This window comes from Myodes glareolus, chromosome 10 (genome assembly GCF_982192425.1).
Source record: "Myodes glareolus chromosome 10, mMyoGla1.1, whole genome shotgun sequence".
In the NCBI taxonomy this organism is placed as follows: Eukaryota; Metazoa; Chordata; class Mammalia; order Rodentia; family Cricetidae; genus Myodes; species Myodes glareolus.
In genome coordinates this window covers 21,721,657-21,739,585 of record NC_142035.1, presented here as the reverse complement: position 1 = coordinate 21,739,585, position 17,929 = coordinate 21,721,657, and the positions used below count along the sequence as shown (strand labels likewise).

Genomic DNA, 17,929 nt, shown 5'->3' with positions numbered 1-17,929 from the left:
ACAGCAGCTGACCCTGGCTCTAGGTGGAGCTGCCCAGGCTAGCCCTCTCCTGCTTTCCTCTGGAGGCAAAATTCCTCCCTGTTGAGACAGGGAGCTCCACAAGGTTTGTGGAGCTGGTTGAGTCAAACAGCCTTGCCCTAAGGCCCAGCAGGTGCAGCTGCCTCAGCGTCATGGGAAGGCTAGGGTGAGCCAGCTCAAGGGCCAGACAGCTAATTTAACTATTGGATGGTTAAATAATGTCTAATTGTTGGAGTTGCAATGGAAAGTTCAGCACAGCCCACAACACGGCTCAACTATGGGGTGTGGAGAGGACCCTCCCTGCTGGTTCTGGGTACCCCCAACTCAGGCAACTGGACAGAGGTTCATGTTGGACCTGTGGTCCTACTTGGCTGTAGAAGGACAGTAGAAGGCTTAGTCCAGCCTCCTCAGGAATTCCCTCCCTGAGGCTCCTCCCCGAGCTGGGAGAGGCTGTGGAGAAGGTGAGGCATGAGGGTGTGACCCAGGATAGAGTAAGCTGGCTGAGTTCCCACTCTGGGAGCCAGAGCTGATAATATAGCCTCAGGCCAGGGCTGAGCTTGCCTGGCACGGCTCCTGTCACCCAGAGGAATCTAGGGTCAGATTCTTGTTCCAACAAGTCAGATGTGGTCTGAGCAGTGCTGGGGCTCAAAGCTAACCGGAGCCCAACCTCTACCCTGGTACTCCTGGCATGCCGGGACAATACATAGGGCGTCATTATTCATTCCTCGAGAGACAAGGATGGGGTCCATAGGGCTGGGATCCAGAGAGAGCTCAGAAGCGATCAGGAGCTAATCAGGGAATAGAGACCAGTGGAGAGGAAGCAGGGGGAAGCTCAAAGGCGAGGGAACAAGCTGACCGGGCCCCGTGTGGCATTTTAAATGTGGGCTTGGGTTTGAGGGCATACAGGGACCCACTGGAGAAAATGGGCTTTGGGAGGGGACCTGGGGTGGTGTCTGGTTGAGTATTCTGAAAGAGACCAGGGTGGCTGAAGAAGCAGAGGGTATCTTAAGCATGCCAAACCCGGGTTCCAGAAATGGTGGGGTAGTCGCCCCTAGCTGGGACCAGTGCGAGGGAAAGGGTTAGAGGCTGACCACACGGCTGCCTGTCCCACAGAGCTTCAGAGGGACAGTGCCCTCGAGCAAGGGTGAGGTGTAAGAAATGAAATCTGGGGCCTGGAGAGACGACTCAGCCGTTAAGAACACTCGCTGCCCTTAAATAAAACCCAGGTTTGGTTCCTAGCACCCATGTGGTAGCTCACAAGCGTCCATAACTCCAATCCCAGGGATCCTACATGATGCCCCCTTTGGGCTTCCCCAGGCACAGGACACACACGTGGTACACCGACATACACGCAAACGAAACACTCACACACATCAAATAAATTAAATTTAAATTTTTCTTTAAAATGAAATCTGATGGTTCATTTTCAGAGGTACTTTGGACCAGCTCAGATCAAGCTATAAATGAACAGAAAACGCTAGACCCTGCCAATGTCTGCGTGTCCAGCTGCCCACCCCCACCTAAATTCTAGGACACCCTCCTGTGCCCTGCCCTAAACTAGAACTAGACTTAATGTTTGCTTTAAGGTCATGCATCTGATGAGCTTTAAAATAAACTGGATGTAAAGCAGAGAGGAACCCACGCACAGATTCTGTTGAGAAAAAGACAACCGGGAGCTACGGAGGGGGAGACGGGACCTTGAGAACTCTGGATTGCAGGCCCCTGCCATTCAATAGGAGAAAAGAGAGGAAGGGTCATGGGTCAGGGTTTATAACCCATTCTCTGCAGCTTGCCTGCTGTTCTAAAGTCATAAAATAAGCTGTCTCCTCCCTTCTCTACTCTTGAGACTAATGCTCTTATTATGAAGTGAGGATCACAGACTCTAGGGGCTGATTTTTCTTGAAGTGGAGCCCCCTCTTCTGCTCCTTCTTCCTGGTCTCTCTTCTAGCATACTCCGCTTTTCTCCCCTTCTGGGACCATCTAAAACTACTAATCTCTGCCCTCCCTCAGGAGAAGCAGACTAAGATCACGTGGATCCACTGTGCAGGGGCTTCCCCATGCCAACATTAGCAATGTCCTTGTCCCAACCCCTCAACCCGAACACCAAGGATTCCATTACTCAGAACAGGGTTCTTCCCAGGGGGCTCATGGACAATGCCAAGGTATCCAGGGACACACAGGGAATGGGGTGGAACATCGCAGAAGAAAACTGAGTGCTCTCCAAACATTTCTTCTTCTCAGTGGGTGGAACCAGACCTGGAGCAAAATGAAGGGGTGGGGGAGAAGCTGAGTTTGCCATATCAACCCAAGAGGACTAGGAGGATTCTGGCCTCTAGGAACTTGGGCTATGGAGCCATGAGCAGGTCATGTGCTTGGACATACTGACCAATTGGGCCTAGATAATCTTTCTTTCTTTCTTTCTTTCTTTCTTTCTTTCTTTCTTTCTTTCTTTCTTTCTCTCTCTCTCTCTCTCTCTCTCTCTCTCTCTCCCTCCCTCCCTCCCTCCCTCCCTCCCTCTCTCTCTCTCTCTCTCTCTCTCTCTCTCTCTCTCTTTCTTTCTTTTTTCATTCATTTAGAAAGGGTCTCACTATGTAGACCAGGCTGTCACACACTGGTAACAACTTTCTTCCTCTTCTTCTTCTTCTTCTTCCTCCTCCTCCTCCTCCTCCTCTCTCTTCTTCCTCCTTCCTTCTTCTTCCTTCTTCTTTCTCCTTCTCCTCCTTCTTTCACCTTCCTCCTCTTCGTTATTATTTGCAATTCTGAGGGTGCATTTAAGACCCTGCTCATACTAGACAAATGTTCTACCACTAAGCCACATCCTTGGGTCCCTAGCTGAAGCTTAACAAATAACATTTTCCATGGCATGTAAGTTCACTGTACAAAACTTAAATTTTTATTTACTTATTTATTTATCTATTTTTATGCGCATTGGAGTTTTTGTCATGGGTCCCCTGAAACTGGAGTCACAGACATTTGGGTGTTGGGAATTGAACTCGGGTCCTCTGGAAAAGCAATCAGTGCTCTTAACCCTTCAGCCATCTCTCCAGCCCCTAGAAAACTTAAAACACACACACACACACACACACACACACACACACACACACACACAAAAACCAAAAAACCAAAAAGAGTTTCACTTCTTCAAACAATTGTGTTCTGTCTTTTAGTGAGGTGTTGGGGGCACAGTCTGTAACCCCAGAACCTGTAGGTAGAGTTGAGAGATCAGTGGTTCAAGGCCATCCTTGGCCACATAATGAGTTTGAGACCAGCCTGGGATACACGAGACCCTGTCTCAAAAAAACAAATTCCAATACAGAGAGAAGCGACAAAGGGGAGAATTATTAAGCTCCTCTCAGATGACTGCTCTGCTCCTGGACAGTGACTGAGGATATTGTATTTATCCCTTCTGTTTTCTCCATGCCCACAGTTTGAAATATACATAAATGGGGTTATGTCATCAAGACTACAATATTTTAAATCCAGGAGAGATAGATTATGCTTTTTATCCCAGGACTCGGAGACTTGGGAGATTGTCATGAGTTCTAGGCTAGCCTGAGAAACATGAGACCCTGAGTCCATCATAACCACAAAGGCCAGCAAGATGGCTCAGTGGGTAGATGTGCTTGCCACAAGCCTGACAACCTGACAGCCTGAGCTCGGTAGTACAAGATAACTGACACTATAAGGCATCTTCTGTTTTGTTTTGGTTTTGCTTTTGTTTTTTGAAACAGGGTCTCTCTGTGTAGCCCTGACGGGTCTGGGACTCCTTATGTGGACCAAGTTGGACTCAAACTCCCAGCAATCTGTCTGTCTCTGCCTCCAGAGTGCTGAGATTAAAGGTATGTACCACCATGCTCCGTCAGCAAGCTGTCCTCTGAACTCCAAAAATGCATACACACAGATACACACCCACAAGCGTGCATGCACACACACACACAGAAAGTAAATAAATGCAATAATAATAATAAATAAAATAACAACTACTTATCCTCTGCAAGCAAATGTGAGAAGCAGGTTCAAGCAGGATTCCCTGTCTCCAAAAGCTGCTTTTAACCACATTGCTCAGCCTCCTGCTGGCCTCCACTTCGGAGACCCCATACCAGAGCCTTGTGTGAGTCACTTTATGGTTCTTCATGGAAGAACTTTGTTGGAATGGGGTTAAACTGGGGTGAGCTGGGATGGGATTAAGCTGAGGTGAGTTAGGGTAGGGAAGAATGGTCATCCTTACCTGGTCCACCAGTTACTTCTGGGATCCCTGGACAGGGTACTTCTACCCTATGGAGTCAATTCTTGCCAGAAAGGGAAAGGAACTTATTAAAACCACCCTGTGCATAGGCTCCAGAAGTCTGAGGTCCCCACGCACCGGATGTAAGAATTAGAGTCTGTGGTGGTTTCAATAGGAATGGCCCCCATAGATTCATGGGTTTGAGTGCTTGGCCCATAGAGCATGGCACTATTAGGAGGTGTGGCCTTCTTGGAGGAAGTGTGTCATTGTGAAGGTGGTCTTTGAGGTCTCATATGCTCAAACCACGCCCAGTGTGACAGTCTCTCTTTTCGTAGCCTTCGGATCAAGATGTGGAACTCTCGGCTCCTTCTCCAGAACCATCCCTGCCTGTAACCCTGTCTACAAGTCACGATGTCCTGCCATGATGATAATGGACTAAACCTCTGAAGCGCTAAGGCACTCCAATTAAAAGTTGCCGTGGTCATGGTGTCTCTTCACAGCAATAAAAACCCTAAGACAGAGTCCCAAGTTCCAAAGAGCGGAGACCAAGGAAGGCAGTTTGTTCAACTGTTGCATCTGTCCAGGGCCTGCCTGGCAAGTCAGAAGTGTCAAAATACACCACAGGCTTGTCGCAGGCCACTCTGGTGGGAGCATCTTTCCAATGGAGCGTCCCGCTTCCAAAAGGACTCTAGCCTGTGTCAGGTTGACATAAAACTAACCAGCGAAAACTGCCTCTAAACATGCCTTCTCAAGCTGGGGAAACTGAGGACTGGAGAGCAAAGTGACTTGCTCAAAATCATATTGCAAGTTCACAGTAGAATCTAGACTAGGACCCAGAACCCTATGCACAGAAAAGCCTTAATGAACTCCGAGCTCCTTTCCCTCTCTGGCAAGTATTGACTCCTCAGCTCAGGGAAGCGGTGCCCTGTGCAGGGATCCTGGAAGTAACTGGTGGACCAGGTAAGGACGACCATTTTACTCTACTGTCTTAGTTAGGGTTTCTATTGCTGCAATGAAATACCATGACCAAAAGTAACTTGGGGAGGAAAGGGTTTGTTTGTTTTATACTTCAGCATTGCTGTTCCTCACTGAAGGAGATAGGGACAGGGACTCAAAAAGGACAGGATCCCAGAGGCAGGAGCTGATGCAGAGGCCATGGAGGGGTGCTGTTTACTGGCTGGCTTTCCATGGCTTGCTCAGTGTACCTTATTGAACCCAGGACCACCAGCCCAGGAATGGCACCACCCACCATGGGCTGGGCCCTCCCGCACTGATCTCTAAATGAGAAAATGTCTCAGAGCTGGTTCTCAATGAGGCTCTTTCCTCTGGTGACTCTAGCTCATGCCAAGTCGACCCTCAAACCAGCCAGCGCACTGCCAGAGAGCCGAGACCAAGCCAGTTTGCTCAGCTGCTGCGTCTGTACAGGGCCTGACGGACAAGAGAAGAGAGACTGGACATGGAAGAGCCTCTGTGAAAGACTTCCAGAAGGGGCCCAGGGTGACTCTGGACTGGCAGAGGCAAGGTGGGAGAGACCTTCAACACACACTTATGTAGCCCTGACTGGCTTTGAACTCCAGAGATCCTCCTGCCTCTGCCTCCTGAACACTGGGATAAAGGCGTGTGCCTCCATAGTCACCAGCCAACGTTTAAGGGAGGATGAGCATGCAGGAAAGATGATGGATGCGGATGGAGATGAGACCATGGGAAGCTCCACCAGCCGTGGGCCTGGAGTAGCTGGAGAAGGGCTGGGAGGCTCCAGGCCCAGCCTCTGAGCCCCCACCTAACACCAGAGCTAAAGCAGAAGGAGGAAGTGGTACTGCCATCCAACCGGGTGAGTGAGAGTCAGGACTCAGCCTCCCTTCCTGACATGCCCTGAGTTTCTTCAGCCTCGGCCCCAGCCTCAGTCCAGCCCCTGTCCATTGACTTTGGCAGTGGTGAACCCAAGACCCTGGGAGACTAAAGAGGAATCCCAAAGACCAGTCCTGGCGAGTCCCAAGGACAGTGGCTTGTTGTGTCTCCTTGTTTAAAGACCATGCTGTGGTTGGGCCTGGCTGCAGCTTGTATGTCTTAGTGGGACAAATTCCTTTCTGTTCTTCAAGACTTTACCCAAATGTCACTTCTCTGGCAAGGTCTCTAGGAATCCTCGCCACAGTCAGGTCCTCCTCTGAGCTCCTGTACCTCTCAGAACACACTGGAAGAGTCCCTGACCACTGGGCACCCACTGTGAATGAGGCCTGCAGTGGCACACAGTAGGGCTTCTCACAGCAATGTCCAGAGTGGTGCCACCGTCACCTTCTGTCCTGAGCCCTTTGCCCAGCAATTTAGGGCTCTGAAAGTCACATGATACGCAGATGGCAAGGCCAGGTCTCTGGACACTGAATCTCCTGCTCAGTGTTCCCTCTTTCTTGCTCTGAAATCCCCCAAATGGCAGGCCTGTATCTAGACTCTGCCCCTCCTCCACCATCATGAGTCTCAAGGCTAGTATTTGTATACAGTAGGCAGTTAATAAATTTTTGTGACACCAGTTCTGAGTTCTAGTCTAGATTCTATGATGAACTTACAATATGATCTTGGGTAAGTCACTTTGCTCTCCAGTCCTCAGTTTCCCCAGCTTGAGAAGGCATGTTTAGAGGCAGCTTTTGCTGTCTAGTTTTATGTCAACCTGACACAGGTTAGTGTCCTTTTGGAAGAAGGAAGCTCCTTTGGAAAAATGCTCCCACCAGAGTGGCCTGTGACAAGCCTGCAGGGCATTTTCTTAATTAGCTATTGAGGTTGGAGGCCCAGGCCGCTGTGGATACACACCTCTATGGTCTCAAAAAAGCTCCTGCCTTCCGGTTCTTGCCCTGTTTGAGTTCCTGCCCAGACTTCGCATCAGACTAGGCTGTGAAATCTGTCTCCTCTTTGGCTCAAGGCTCTCAAATCTGGGAGTGAGAACACAGGAACATGCCATTCCTACAACACCATGCCAGGAATACAAGTTATCAAGGTGATTTGGCATTGGTGACACTGACTTTGGTCACCTGACTTAAGGAAGTATTGGCCAGGTGTGTCCACTGTCCAGTTAGCTGCCCTCCCTTCCTTTGCTCACAGTCCCCGTTGGTACACACAAGGAGTTCTTCCTCATGGAGGACATGTAGCATTTTTCTGTTGAACACTCAGGCAGACAGACTGCATTCCCTATCCTGGGGGAAAGTAGAGAGAATCTACGAAGGTGTAGACAGACCTGAGGGAGGGCTATCCTGGGCAGCGGGGAGTGGCGGCTAGTCCTTCAGGTGCGAAAGGCTCCCAGCAGGAGTCTTCTGCAGTGTTTGAGCCCAGATTAGGGACGCCTGACTCCAGCAGGCCTCACCGGTCCGGTCACCAGTCAGTAACCGCTCTGAGCCTCTTTTCTCCTCCTCCCCGGGAAAGACAGTTATCTCCACTCCCCTAGCAAAGAACAAAGGACTGTTCTGAGGCTACACTCAGGCGCTACCAGTGAGAGCATTGTCTTTGTAATTATACCCCCACCCCCACCCGGAATCCCCCATTCCGCTCCTCCACTGCCCCCCCCTCCACCCCATCCCGAGGGCCTCTTCGCTCAGCAGGTTTCTAAGCTGCTCTCACTGGAAGAAAATCTCTGCTCTTGTTACAGACTTCCGGCCTGCCCTCTGCCCTCCTGTCAGGCCTGGCCTGGGGGGTGGGGAGGGATCAAGGGCCTGACTTCTTTCAAGTTTCTTCACAGACAATCTAGAGGAAGGAGGCCTGGGCTGGAGGTCTCCACCCCTCTGCTCTGGGAGGCCTTGGGAAGCTGTCTGGCCCTCTCTGGGCCAGAAGAGAGTGAGTCAAGAAGCTGTTGAGTTTATTGGCACTTGGCCTTCTTGAGGGACTGATGGGACTGGATATCTCCCTACTTTCCCACGAGCAAATTTAATCTCTTCCCCCTTTCTCTGCTAGGGACCCTCATGCATGCTATACGAGCATGCTCCCACTGAGTTGTATCCCCAGTCATTTGCTGCTTTTAATTCTGAGACCGGATGTCACTAAGCTGCCCGGGCTGGTGTTATCACTGTAGTCCAGGCAGGGATTGACTTCTGAGTCTTGGGCCTCAGTTTCCTTGGGTAGCAGATTGACAGGTGAGACTCCTGTCTGCTCTTGATTCCGTGCTCGCTGTCCTCTCTTCCCTTGGTCAGTGGGTGGGTGAAGGAACGACCACACTTCCCAGGTGGCTGGTCACACTTCCCGTGTGGCCGGCCTCTGAAGAGATGGCACTCACGCCTCTGCCTATTTTCTGACTCACAGAAGGTTGAGCTGTGTTAGGCTTTAGCTGGCCAAGACACTTGACCTCATTCCTACAACACAGATCTGTGGTCATGCTCACAGATGTGCGCGCATTCACACACAGCTCACCTGTGTTCTGGCCCTCTGGGCCTGCCGTCGGCATAAGGTCCCCACTGCCCCTCCCTTCTACATTGAGTTACTTCTCTGCTCACCATCCTCCACGGGTTCCCACTTCTATTGGGAGGAAAGCTAAGAGCCCTTTACGCTTGCTGGTCTTGGCTTCTCCTTGGGCCCCAGGAGAGGCCTGGGGAGCCTTGGTACTCACCCGAGGCTCACCTTAGCCAATCCCTTACCACAGCCAGCACACCACTGTTCTGGGTCCCACTAGCACCGTCCCACGAACAGTTCCAGCTACGAGTGTGTGCAGCCTCAGTCCCCCACACAGCCCCCTGCCCACATAGTTACCCGATCCTACCGTCACCTGGTTACCAACTCTTCCGACTCCACAGAAACTGGGCTGGCCCCACCACACCCCTTTAGTCTTCTGTGCTTGCCCTGCCCCTTGCTTTGGGCTCTTCCAACTCACACAGCAGCCTGGCTTATTCACCCGCTGTGTCCCCAGGCCCAGACCCTGGTCTCTACTAGAAGCTCAGTGAGTTCCAGTGGAAGACAGGGAGGACGTAGTAGGGCGCTCTCAAGCAGAGATCAGGCCATGCAGAGGCCCCCGGTGGGAATGAAACACAGCAGAAAGCAGGCTTGACATACAGGCAAGGGGGCCTGACTAACAGGCAGAGGCCAATCAGGACAGCCGTATAAACTGTAAAGTTCTGGACCAAGCGAGGAAAAGTCAACCTCATCTAACAGCCTCTGGTTGGAGCCTGGAGCCTCCTGCACCCTATCCTCAGTTTCCAGTCCAGTGGCTCTAAGTAGAGGACTCACAGAAGGCTGTGCAGGGATGGTGGGACAGGGCTGGAATTCGCCCGGAAGACTGTGATGGGTCTGTTTTCTTAAGTCATTGCCCAGAGAGTGACCTGGGCTCTGAAGATCAGCCACCATAGATTAGGACCACCAGGACTCCTAGTGAGCATGGGAATTGTGCCTGATCTCAGGACATAGGACAGCCTTGATCCATGGGTCCACTACCACATGTGAAGGGCCAGGTCTCTACAGCCCTCCATCCTGTAGCCCATCCTTAGGCTCTCTAGGGGATGGGGTCTAGACACAGCACTGTGTGCAACCATTGCTTTAAAGACTAATATGCAGTCGGGTGGTAGTGGTGCAAGCTAGCGTTTAATCCCATCACTCAGAAGGCAGAGGCACGTGGATCTCTGTGAGTTCGAGACCAGCCTGGTCAACAGAGTTCCAGGACAGGCTCCAAAGCTAGAGAGAGAAACCCTGTCTCGAAAAAACCCAAAATACAAAAAACAAAACAAAATAAAAATCAAACAACAAACAAAAATAACCGGGCAAAAAAGTCCCCCCAAAACCAAAAACCAATGTATATTGTATTTGCACACGTGGAACCACATGTGTGTGGGTGGTGTACTGTGTGTGCACACGTGAAACCACGTGTGTGTGGGGGTGGTGTATTGTGAATGCATTTGTGGAACCGTGTGTGTGTGTGTGTGTGTGTGTGTGTGTGGTGTACTGTGAATGCATATGTGGAACCACGTGTGTGGTGGTGGTGTACTGTGTGTGCACACGTGGAATCATGTGTGTATAGGTGGTGTACTTGTGTATGCACATGTAGAATGAAGGGACAAAACCAACTCCATTTTGTGCTAGGCCCCAAGGTAGATATCAGCAGGACAGGAAGTCCCCTAGACTGAAGTCAATCAGAGAGTCACCGTACCCTTTATTCCCATGACTGTAGATTTGTAGCTTTTTGTCTTTATAAACCCTGCCTAAGAATGGTGGGGCACCTCCTCTGGACACCCGCTGCATCAGTGTGTGAAACGAGGTCCCTACCACAGTTTGTACTGCATGATTAAACCTTGATTTTACATTTCAGTAAGTCTGTGTCTCTGGCGGTCTTGGTGTCTCTGTGACTTGGGCACAACCGAACCAAGTCCAAGTTTGCAAGTTTGCAACACAAACCAAGGTAGGCAGGAACCAATGTGCCTATTGTAAGGAAGAAGGGCATTGGGTTAAATACTGCCCTAAGAAGGGGAGGGGTGCGCCTGGCCCGGGTGCTTCTGGCGGCCTGGGCAGAAGACAGCGACTAGGTCTAGGGTAACTCTAAAGGTGGAGGAACAGAAAACTCAGTATTATTAAAACCAGGGGGGCTCATGTCCACCAAAATTACCTGTGTCCAAGGGGCTACAGGGGCCAAATCTTACTCATGGACTACCCAAAGAACAGTGGACTTAGGAATGGGACGGGTAACCCATTCATTACTAGTAATACCTGAATGCCCCTACACTCTGCTGAGTCAAGACCTCTTATCCAAAATGAAAGCCCAAATTCATTTCTCTGAGAAAGGAGCCAAACTGGTCCACCAGAATGGAGAGCCAGTCAGGGTCTTGGTCACTAGTGACTTGACTGAAGAATACAGACTCTACCAGGAACCAACATCACCAGTCCTGATACAGAGAGCTGGCCCCAGTGGTTCCCTCTGGCTTGGGCAGAGACAGGAGGCATGGGACTGCCCTTCACAGGCTCCCAATTAACACTGAGATCAAAGCAGGAGCAGATCCGGTTAAGGTCCGCCAGTATCCCAGTGTCACTGGAGGCAAAGAGAGGCATCACCCCCCCCCCACACACACACACACAGAGGTTATTGAGGCTTGGGGTCCTAAATCCTATCCAGTCTGCCTAGAACACACCCCTGTTGACAGCTAAAAAGCCTCATACTAATAACTACCGCCCAGTGTAGGACTTGAGGGAAGTCAACAAAAGAGTAATGAACATACACCCTACTGTCCCTAACCCTTATACACTGTTGAGTACCTTGCCTCCCGACTGGCAATGGTACACTGTACTGGATCCCATTCTTCAGCCTGCCATTAACCACTAAGAGCCAGGCCTACTTCGCCTTCGAATGTATGACCCAGAGATCAGAATCAGCAGGCAGCTGACTTGGACCCGCCTGCCTCAAGGCTCCAAAATCTCTCCCACCATCTTTGATGAGGTAGTGCATGAAGACCTGGGGTCATATTGACTCCAAAAACCAAAGGTGAGTTTATTACAATGCGTGGATGACCTGTTGCTTGCTGCTGCGGAGGACAGAAAAAGTTGCGTGAGAGGGACTGAGCATCTGTCGCACACCCTTGGAGAACTCAGACACCAAGCATCAGCAAAGAAGGCTCAGATCTGTCAACGACAGGTAACCTATTTGGGATATGTTCTTAAGGAAGGGCAGAGATGGTTGTCTGAGGCCTGTAAAAGAGACTGTGTTATAAAGATCCCAAACCCCAAGTCGGCCAAACAAGTTAGAGAATTTCTGGGGATGGTGGAATTCTGCTGCCTATGGACCCCTGAGTTTTCTGAGATTGCCAAACCTTATATGAGGCCATGAAAGGAGGTCAGGACATTATTTGGATGGAAAAGAGACAAAGGGAATTCAAAGCTCTAAAAACGCAAGCTCCTGTAAGCCCCGGCCTTGGACTGCCGGATGTGAGTAAACCCTTTCTCCTGTTTGTAGAGCAAGGGGATGGTCAAGGGAGTGCTTGCCCAAACTGTGGGGCCTTGCAGGCAACCACTAGCCTATTTGTCAAAAACACTGGACCCAGTAGCAGCTCCATATCATAGCTGCAGTGGCCCTATTGGTAAAAGATGCAGACAAACTGACACGGGGCCAAAATTTGGCTGTTGCAACCCCCCATGCATTGGAAGGAGCAACCCCCAGATAGGTGGCTGAGCAATGCCCCTGAATGACTGGGCACTACTGCTTAACCCCATCTGAATAACCTTCCATGCTCCAACTGCCTTAAACCCAGCCACCCTATTGCCAGATCCGGATTTAGAGGCCCCGCTACATGATTGTTTTGGGATACTGGCTCAGGCCCACAGCATCAGACCAGATCTGAAGGATGTTATTCCTGTCCCAGATGCGGAGGTCACCTGGTTCACAGATGGCAGCAGTTATGTGCAGAATGGACAAAGGTATGCGGGGGCTGCAGTGACGATGACTACGGAGGAGGCAATATGGGCTGAACCCCTACCCCAGGGGACCTAGGCACAAAAGACGGAGTTCATAGCCCTTACAAAGGCCTTACAGATGGGGAAAGGCTAAAAGCTAAATATCTACACAGACAGCAGGTATGCCTTTGCCACAGCCCCTATCCACGGGGCTAACTACCAGGAGAGAGGGTTGCTAACACCAGAAGGAAAAACTATTAAAAACAAGCAGGAGATTCTGGATCTCCTACAGGCATTATGGGGGCCCACGAAGTTGGTAGTAATTCACTGCCCCAACACCAAAGAGGCTCCAGAGGGGCTGGAGAGATGGCTCAGAGGTTAAGAGCATTGCCTGCTCTTCCAAAGGTCCTGAGTTCAATTCCCAGCAACCACATGGTGGCTCACAACCATCTGTAATGGGGTCTGGTGCCCTCTTCTGGCCTGCAGGCATAAACACAGACAGAATATTGTATACATAATAAATAAATAAATAAATAAATATTAAAAAAAAAAAAAGAGGCTCCAGAACAGGACAACTGGGAAAGAACCAGATAAAACAGCAAGAGGTGGCTTCAGCCCCCAGGGCTAGGGTGACTTTAACTGACCCAGGAGTCAGGGGCTGCCACAGATTCCCAAGTGCACACCTGAAGATCTAGCCTGGATACACACTCTCCCCGCGGTCCAGCGGATGGAGGAATGGTGGAAAAGCCGACGGGCGAGTCATCCTGCTCCATACGAGATACTTATGAAAATGCACCGCTTCTCACACCTGGGGATACGTAGAATGCAGGACCTGTCGCAAAGGGCTCAGGTTAGAATTCAAGGTGGTAACCAGACTGTTGAACAGATAGTGACACAATGCCAGGCATGCCAGCTGACAAATGCGGTGAGCACCCCCTCCAACCCAGGGGCCCGCCAGCGGGGAACTCAACCAGGTACACACTGGGAAGTAGACTTTACTGAAATCAAACCTGGAAAATTTGGAAACAAATATCTCTTCGTGTTTATAAATACTTTTTCAGGATGGATTAAAGCGTTCCCCATCAGGCATGAAGCAGCCACGGTGGTGGTGGTGGCAAAGAAGCTGATTGAAGAAATATTGCCTAGGTATGGGTTCCCAGCCATGACAGGGACTAGCCGCTGCACTGGGGATTGAGTGGAAACGTCATTGTGCATACAGACCCCAGGGCTCAGGACAGGTAGAAAGGATGAATAGAACCCTAAAAGAGACCTTGACTAAACTGGCCTTAGAGATTGCCGCTGACCTGGCAGCTCTCCTTCCCTTTGCCCTTTTTAGAGTCAGAAATACCCCATCAAATGGGTCTGACTCCTTTTGAAATTATGTATGGGCACCCTCCCCCCGTGATTCCTAGCTTACAAACTGACCTGATTGCTGACTTAGATGATCAGGACTTGTTCAACGCCATCTAGCAGCTCCAATTGGTTCATAAAACCATATGGCTTAAGCTTAGGGCGATTTATGAAGCTGCCTCTGCCCAGGTCACATCAGGAATAGGAAACAGTACGGAGGCCTGGAATCCTCTTTCTGCAAAAGTTGGGTCTGTGTCACCTCTAATGATGGGGAATGGAGATGGGCTGTCAGTAGACCAGACTTAGTCACTTTTAAATATGTAAGACCAAGCTGGTATGGCCCCCCTCTTCCTCAGCCTGACAAACCCTGCAGGACAGGTGACCTAGACCAGATAAAAATTTCTTTCACCGATCAGGGAAAACAGACACAGGATAGTCATCAGGTCTACGCTGGAGTATACTATAGATGTGGGGGACATGCCCTGTCCACCCTTGTAAGTTGACTTAAGATAGAGCTGGATAAAACCAGCAATAATAGGCCCCAATAAGGCACTGGACCCAAATCCTACTCCCCCATCCACAAAGAGACCGGTGCCCTAGCACTCGCTCTAACCACACTTTCATCTAAAACACGGGCCCCAGATGCTTTAGCTATCACTAAGCCTTCGGTGCCAGAACAGCATCCCGTCTTGGGATACTTGGGATACTAAGACTTAGATAGTTCTGAACTCTTGTTGGTTCTGTTACGGTGCGGCTCTCCCTTATTATGAGGGAATTGCTGTCCAGGGCCTTATTCGGGAAGCAGCTAAGTCTGATGAAGTCGCTGGCATTCCCCACACTCTCTAACCCTGGAACAAGTAACAGGACAGGGGCTGTGCATAGGTAAAGTTCCCGCTGCCAACGCTTTTCTTTGCAATTCACCTTGTGCACATATTTAACACCTTGTGCACATATTTCAGTCCTAAAGGAGTCTAACGGATATTGTGTCCTCATCAGACTGGTACCCTGGCTCCTTTACCATGACTACCAAGGTTTCCTGGATAGAATGAGCAGGATGCTGGTCTAACAAGAATAAACAGGGAGCCCGTAAGCACCCTCACACTCAGCATCCTCCTACTGGCGAGCCTCACAGGGTTGGGGACAGAAACTGCCTCTTTTCTATCCCAAAGAGAACATTACTCTGCTTTGAGATAAGCTATAGATACTGACATAGAACGCCTAGAGACCCCAGTCTCCCATTTGCAGGGAGCTGAGATGGTTTTACAAAACAGAAGGGATTCAGCTGTAGAAGAATGCTGTTTCTGTATAGACCATTCAGGACTTGTAAGGGATACCATGGCCAAGGTGTGGGAGGGACTTACAAAGAGAAAGAGAGAAAGGAAAGCCAACCGAGGATGGTTTGAATCCTGGTTTAATAGTTCTCCCTGGTTGACTGTTCTCATCTCCACTCTGACAGGACCCCTGGTCATTTTGCTGATACTGCTGACTTTCCGACCATGTACACTCAATAGGCTAGTCCAATTTATGAAGAAAATATTGGGGACCATCCAACTTATGGTGCATCACTCTCAGAACTACAGACCCCTCAGGACAGAAGATAACTATGAACTAACTATAAGAGACCCAGGATTGGGTCAATCTACAAGAAAAGGGGGGAATGAAGGGACAAAATCAACTCCATTTTGTGCTAGGCCCCAAGGTAGACATCAGAAAAGTGAGAAGTCTCCTAGACTGGAATCAATCAGAGAGTCACCCGTACCCCTTATTCCCATGACTGTAGATTTGTGGAGGTTTTCGTTTTTGTTTTTATAAACCCTGCCTAAGAACAGTGGGGCACCTCCTCTGGCCCCCACTGCATTGGTGTGTGAAACAAGGTTCCTATCGCAGTTTGTACTGCACAATTAAACCTTGCTTTTGCATTTTGGTGAATCTGTGTCTCTGGTGGTCTGTTGGGTACGACAGAATCACGTGTGTGGGGGTGGTGTACTGTGAATGCACACGTGGAACCACGTGTGTGGTGGTGGTGTACTGTGTATGCAGATGTGGAACCGTGTGTGGGGGTGGTGTACTGTGTGTGCACACATGGAATCGTGTGTGTGTGTGTGTGTGTGTGTGTGTGCATATGTGGAAGCCAAGGCAGGATGTCCAGTGTCTTCCTCTTTTGCTCTTCACCTCATTCCCTTAGGCAGGGCCTGACACTGAACACGAATCTCGCTTTTTCCGCTGGATCAGCTGAGTAGGGAGCTCTTGGGATTCACCTGTCCCCGCCCTCCACCACTGGGGTTTTCTGTACGTGTGCCGGGCCTGGCCGAAGATTCAGACTCAGATCCCCATGCTTGTACACTGGACAAGTGCTCTGACCTACTGACTCATCCTCCATTGCTGGGTGTGCAGTCCTTTTGGACAACGTCCACATAAGCAGAGTCTGCCAGAGCTCGGCAAGATGGCTTCTGCCTGCGTCTCCACTCCTGGGAGGCTGAGACAGGAGAACTGTTGAAAGTCTGAGTGAGGCCAGTGTGGCCTACAGAGAGAGACCGATCTGGGGGTGGGGAAGCACCCACTATGTGTTAGCGATCGGTACTGGAAAGCAGCCCCTGTAGACGTCCCAAGCCTGGCCCCCTGCATTTGATGACAATGATGTGTAGGCTCGAAGCAGTAAGTTGCTGTTTCATTAACACAAAGCAAAATAATGCCCACAATCATCTGTCTGCCAGGCCAGACCAGCAACCCTTCCACCATATTCTGCAAAGTGGTGGCATGGCCACTCCCTTGTGACTGATGAGGAAACTGAGGCCCACAGAAGGAGGCCCACAGCCAGTGACAGAAAGAGTTGCTTCTTGTACTGTTAGAGTCTGTGGATACCATGTCAGTGTGTTTTCCACAGCCAGCTGGCCAGTGACCACTCGATGCTGGGCATAGACCAGTCCATGGTTCCTGCCCTCAGGGTAGGAACAGACACACCCAGAATGGGCATGGGTTGTGCCTCTATCAGGAGTGTGTCTTCAAGCACGTCCTGGAGGACGTGGCCCTTACCCAGGATCTTGAAGGCCTGGGAGGGTGGGGAGGCTGATGGTAGGGGTGGGCATTCCGGGTGGGGGTTACAGACTGAGCAAAGGCCTGCAGGGATGGTTCAAAATAAAGGGCACTCTGAAAGCTCAACAATGACACCATTGTGCTGGCCATTGTTTCTGAGAACCTCCAAGCTAGAGGTAGCTCCAGGTGTGGGCTGCATCGCAGCAGAGCCAAAGCCAGGCTTCCTGTCTTCCTGGTCACGTTCAAACCCACCTCAGCTCTCTGTACCCTCATCCCAGCCTTCTGAGGCTGTGTTATCCTTCTCCAGTTTGTAGGATTTTTGCATACTGGACTTAGAAAGAGAGCATGCTCTAGGCCATTTATAGATTTGCAAAGTGGTGGTGGTGAGGCCTCAACCCAAGCCTGCGGGTCCAAAGTTTGTGCTTTGTAGCTTTATCGTCTCAGCACTAGAAACGCCCAGAACTTTCTGGGGGAACTTCTGGCAATGGTTTTAGTGATATGCTGGCAAATATTTAACAACCATCTCTCTGGAAGAAAAAGAAACTAAGGCATGGTTTGTCAAATTTCTCTATTTCCGAGTATAACATACTTCCTTGGAGGCCCATGCCAGGTGACCAATCTGACATCACTAATTGTGATACTGGGAAGGACAATGGTTGGTCAAGTTCTTGCAAGCCGCTGAGAACCAGCCTCACCCTTCCCCCAGCCCATCGTGGCCAGTAAAGGCCATTAGACAAGACTTCAGCAGAGAAGAGGGCGGAGAAACCTGCTCCTCCAGCTAGGGCTTGCTGGGAGTCCTGGGAAACTGCCGTTAATCTTTAAGCAAGCCTTGCAAACAGGAGTGGCTAGTTTGCCTGTTGTTCCTGAGGAACCCTGAGTAGTCCCATCCCCTCTTCTGGCCTCAGTGGGCTACCCTGGCCTCTCAGCAGCGCAGCCTTTGGTTCTTTGGTCTTGTCCACTCCCGCT

The 17,929-nt window shown here is 50.4% G+C and overlaps 1 long non-coding RNA gene across 1 annotated transcript; it reads left to right on the top strand.

Annotated features, from left to right (window-relative positions):
• The first annotated feature begins 3,748 nt into the window (after positions 1–3,748).
• Positions 3,749–6,767, top strand: LOC146892775 (uncharacterized). The gene is made up of 2 exons (XR_015004281.2): positions 3,749–3,857; positions 5,582–6,767. It is a non-coding gene; the product is annotated as an uncharacterized LOC146892775 (long non-coding RNA).
• The last annotated feature ends 11,162 nt before the right edge of the window (positions 6,768–17,929 follow it).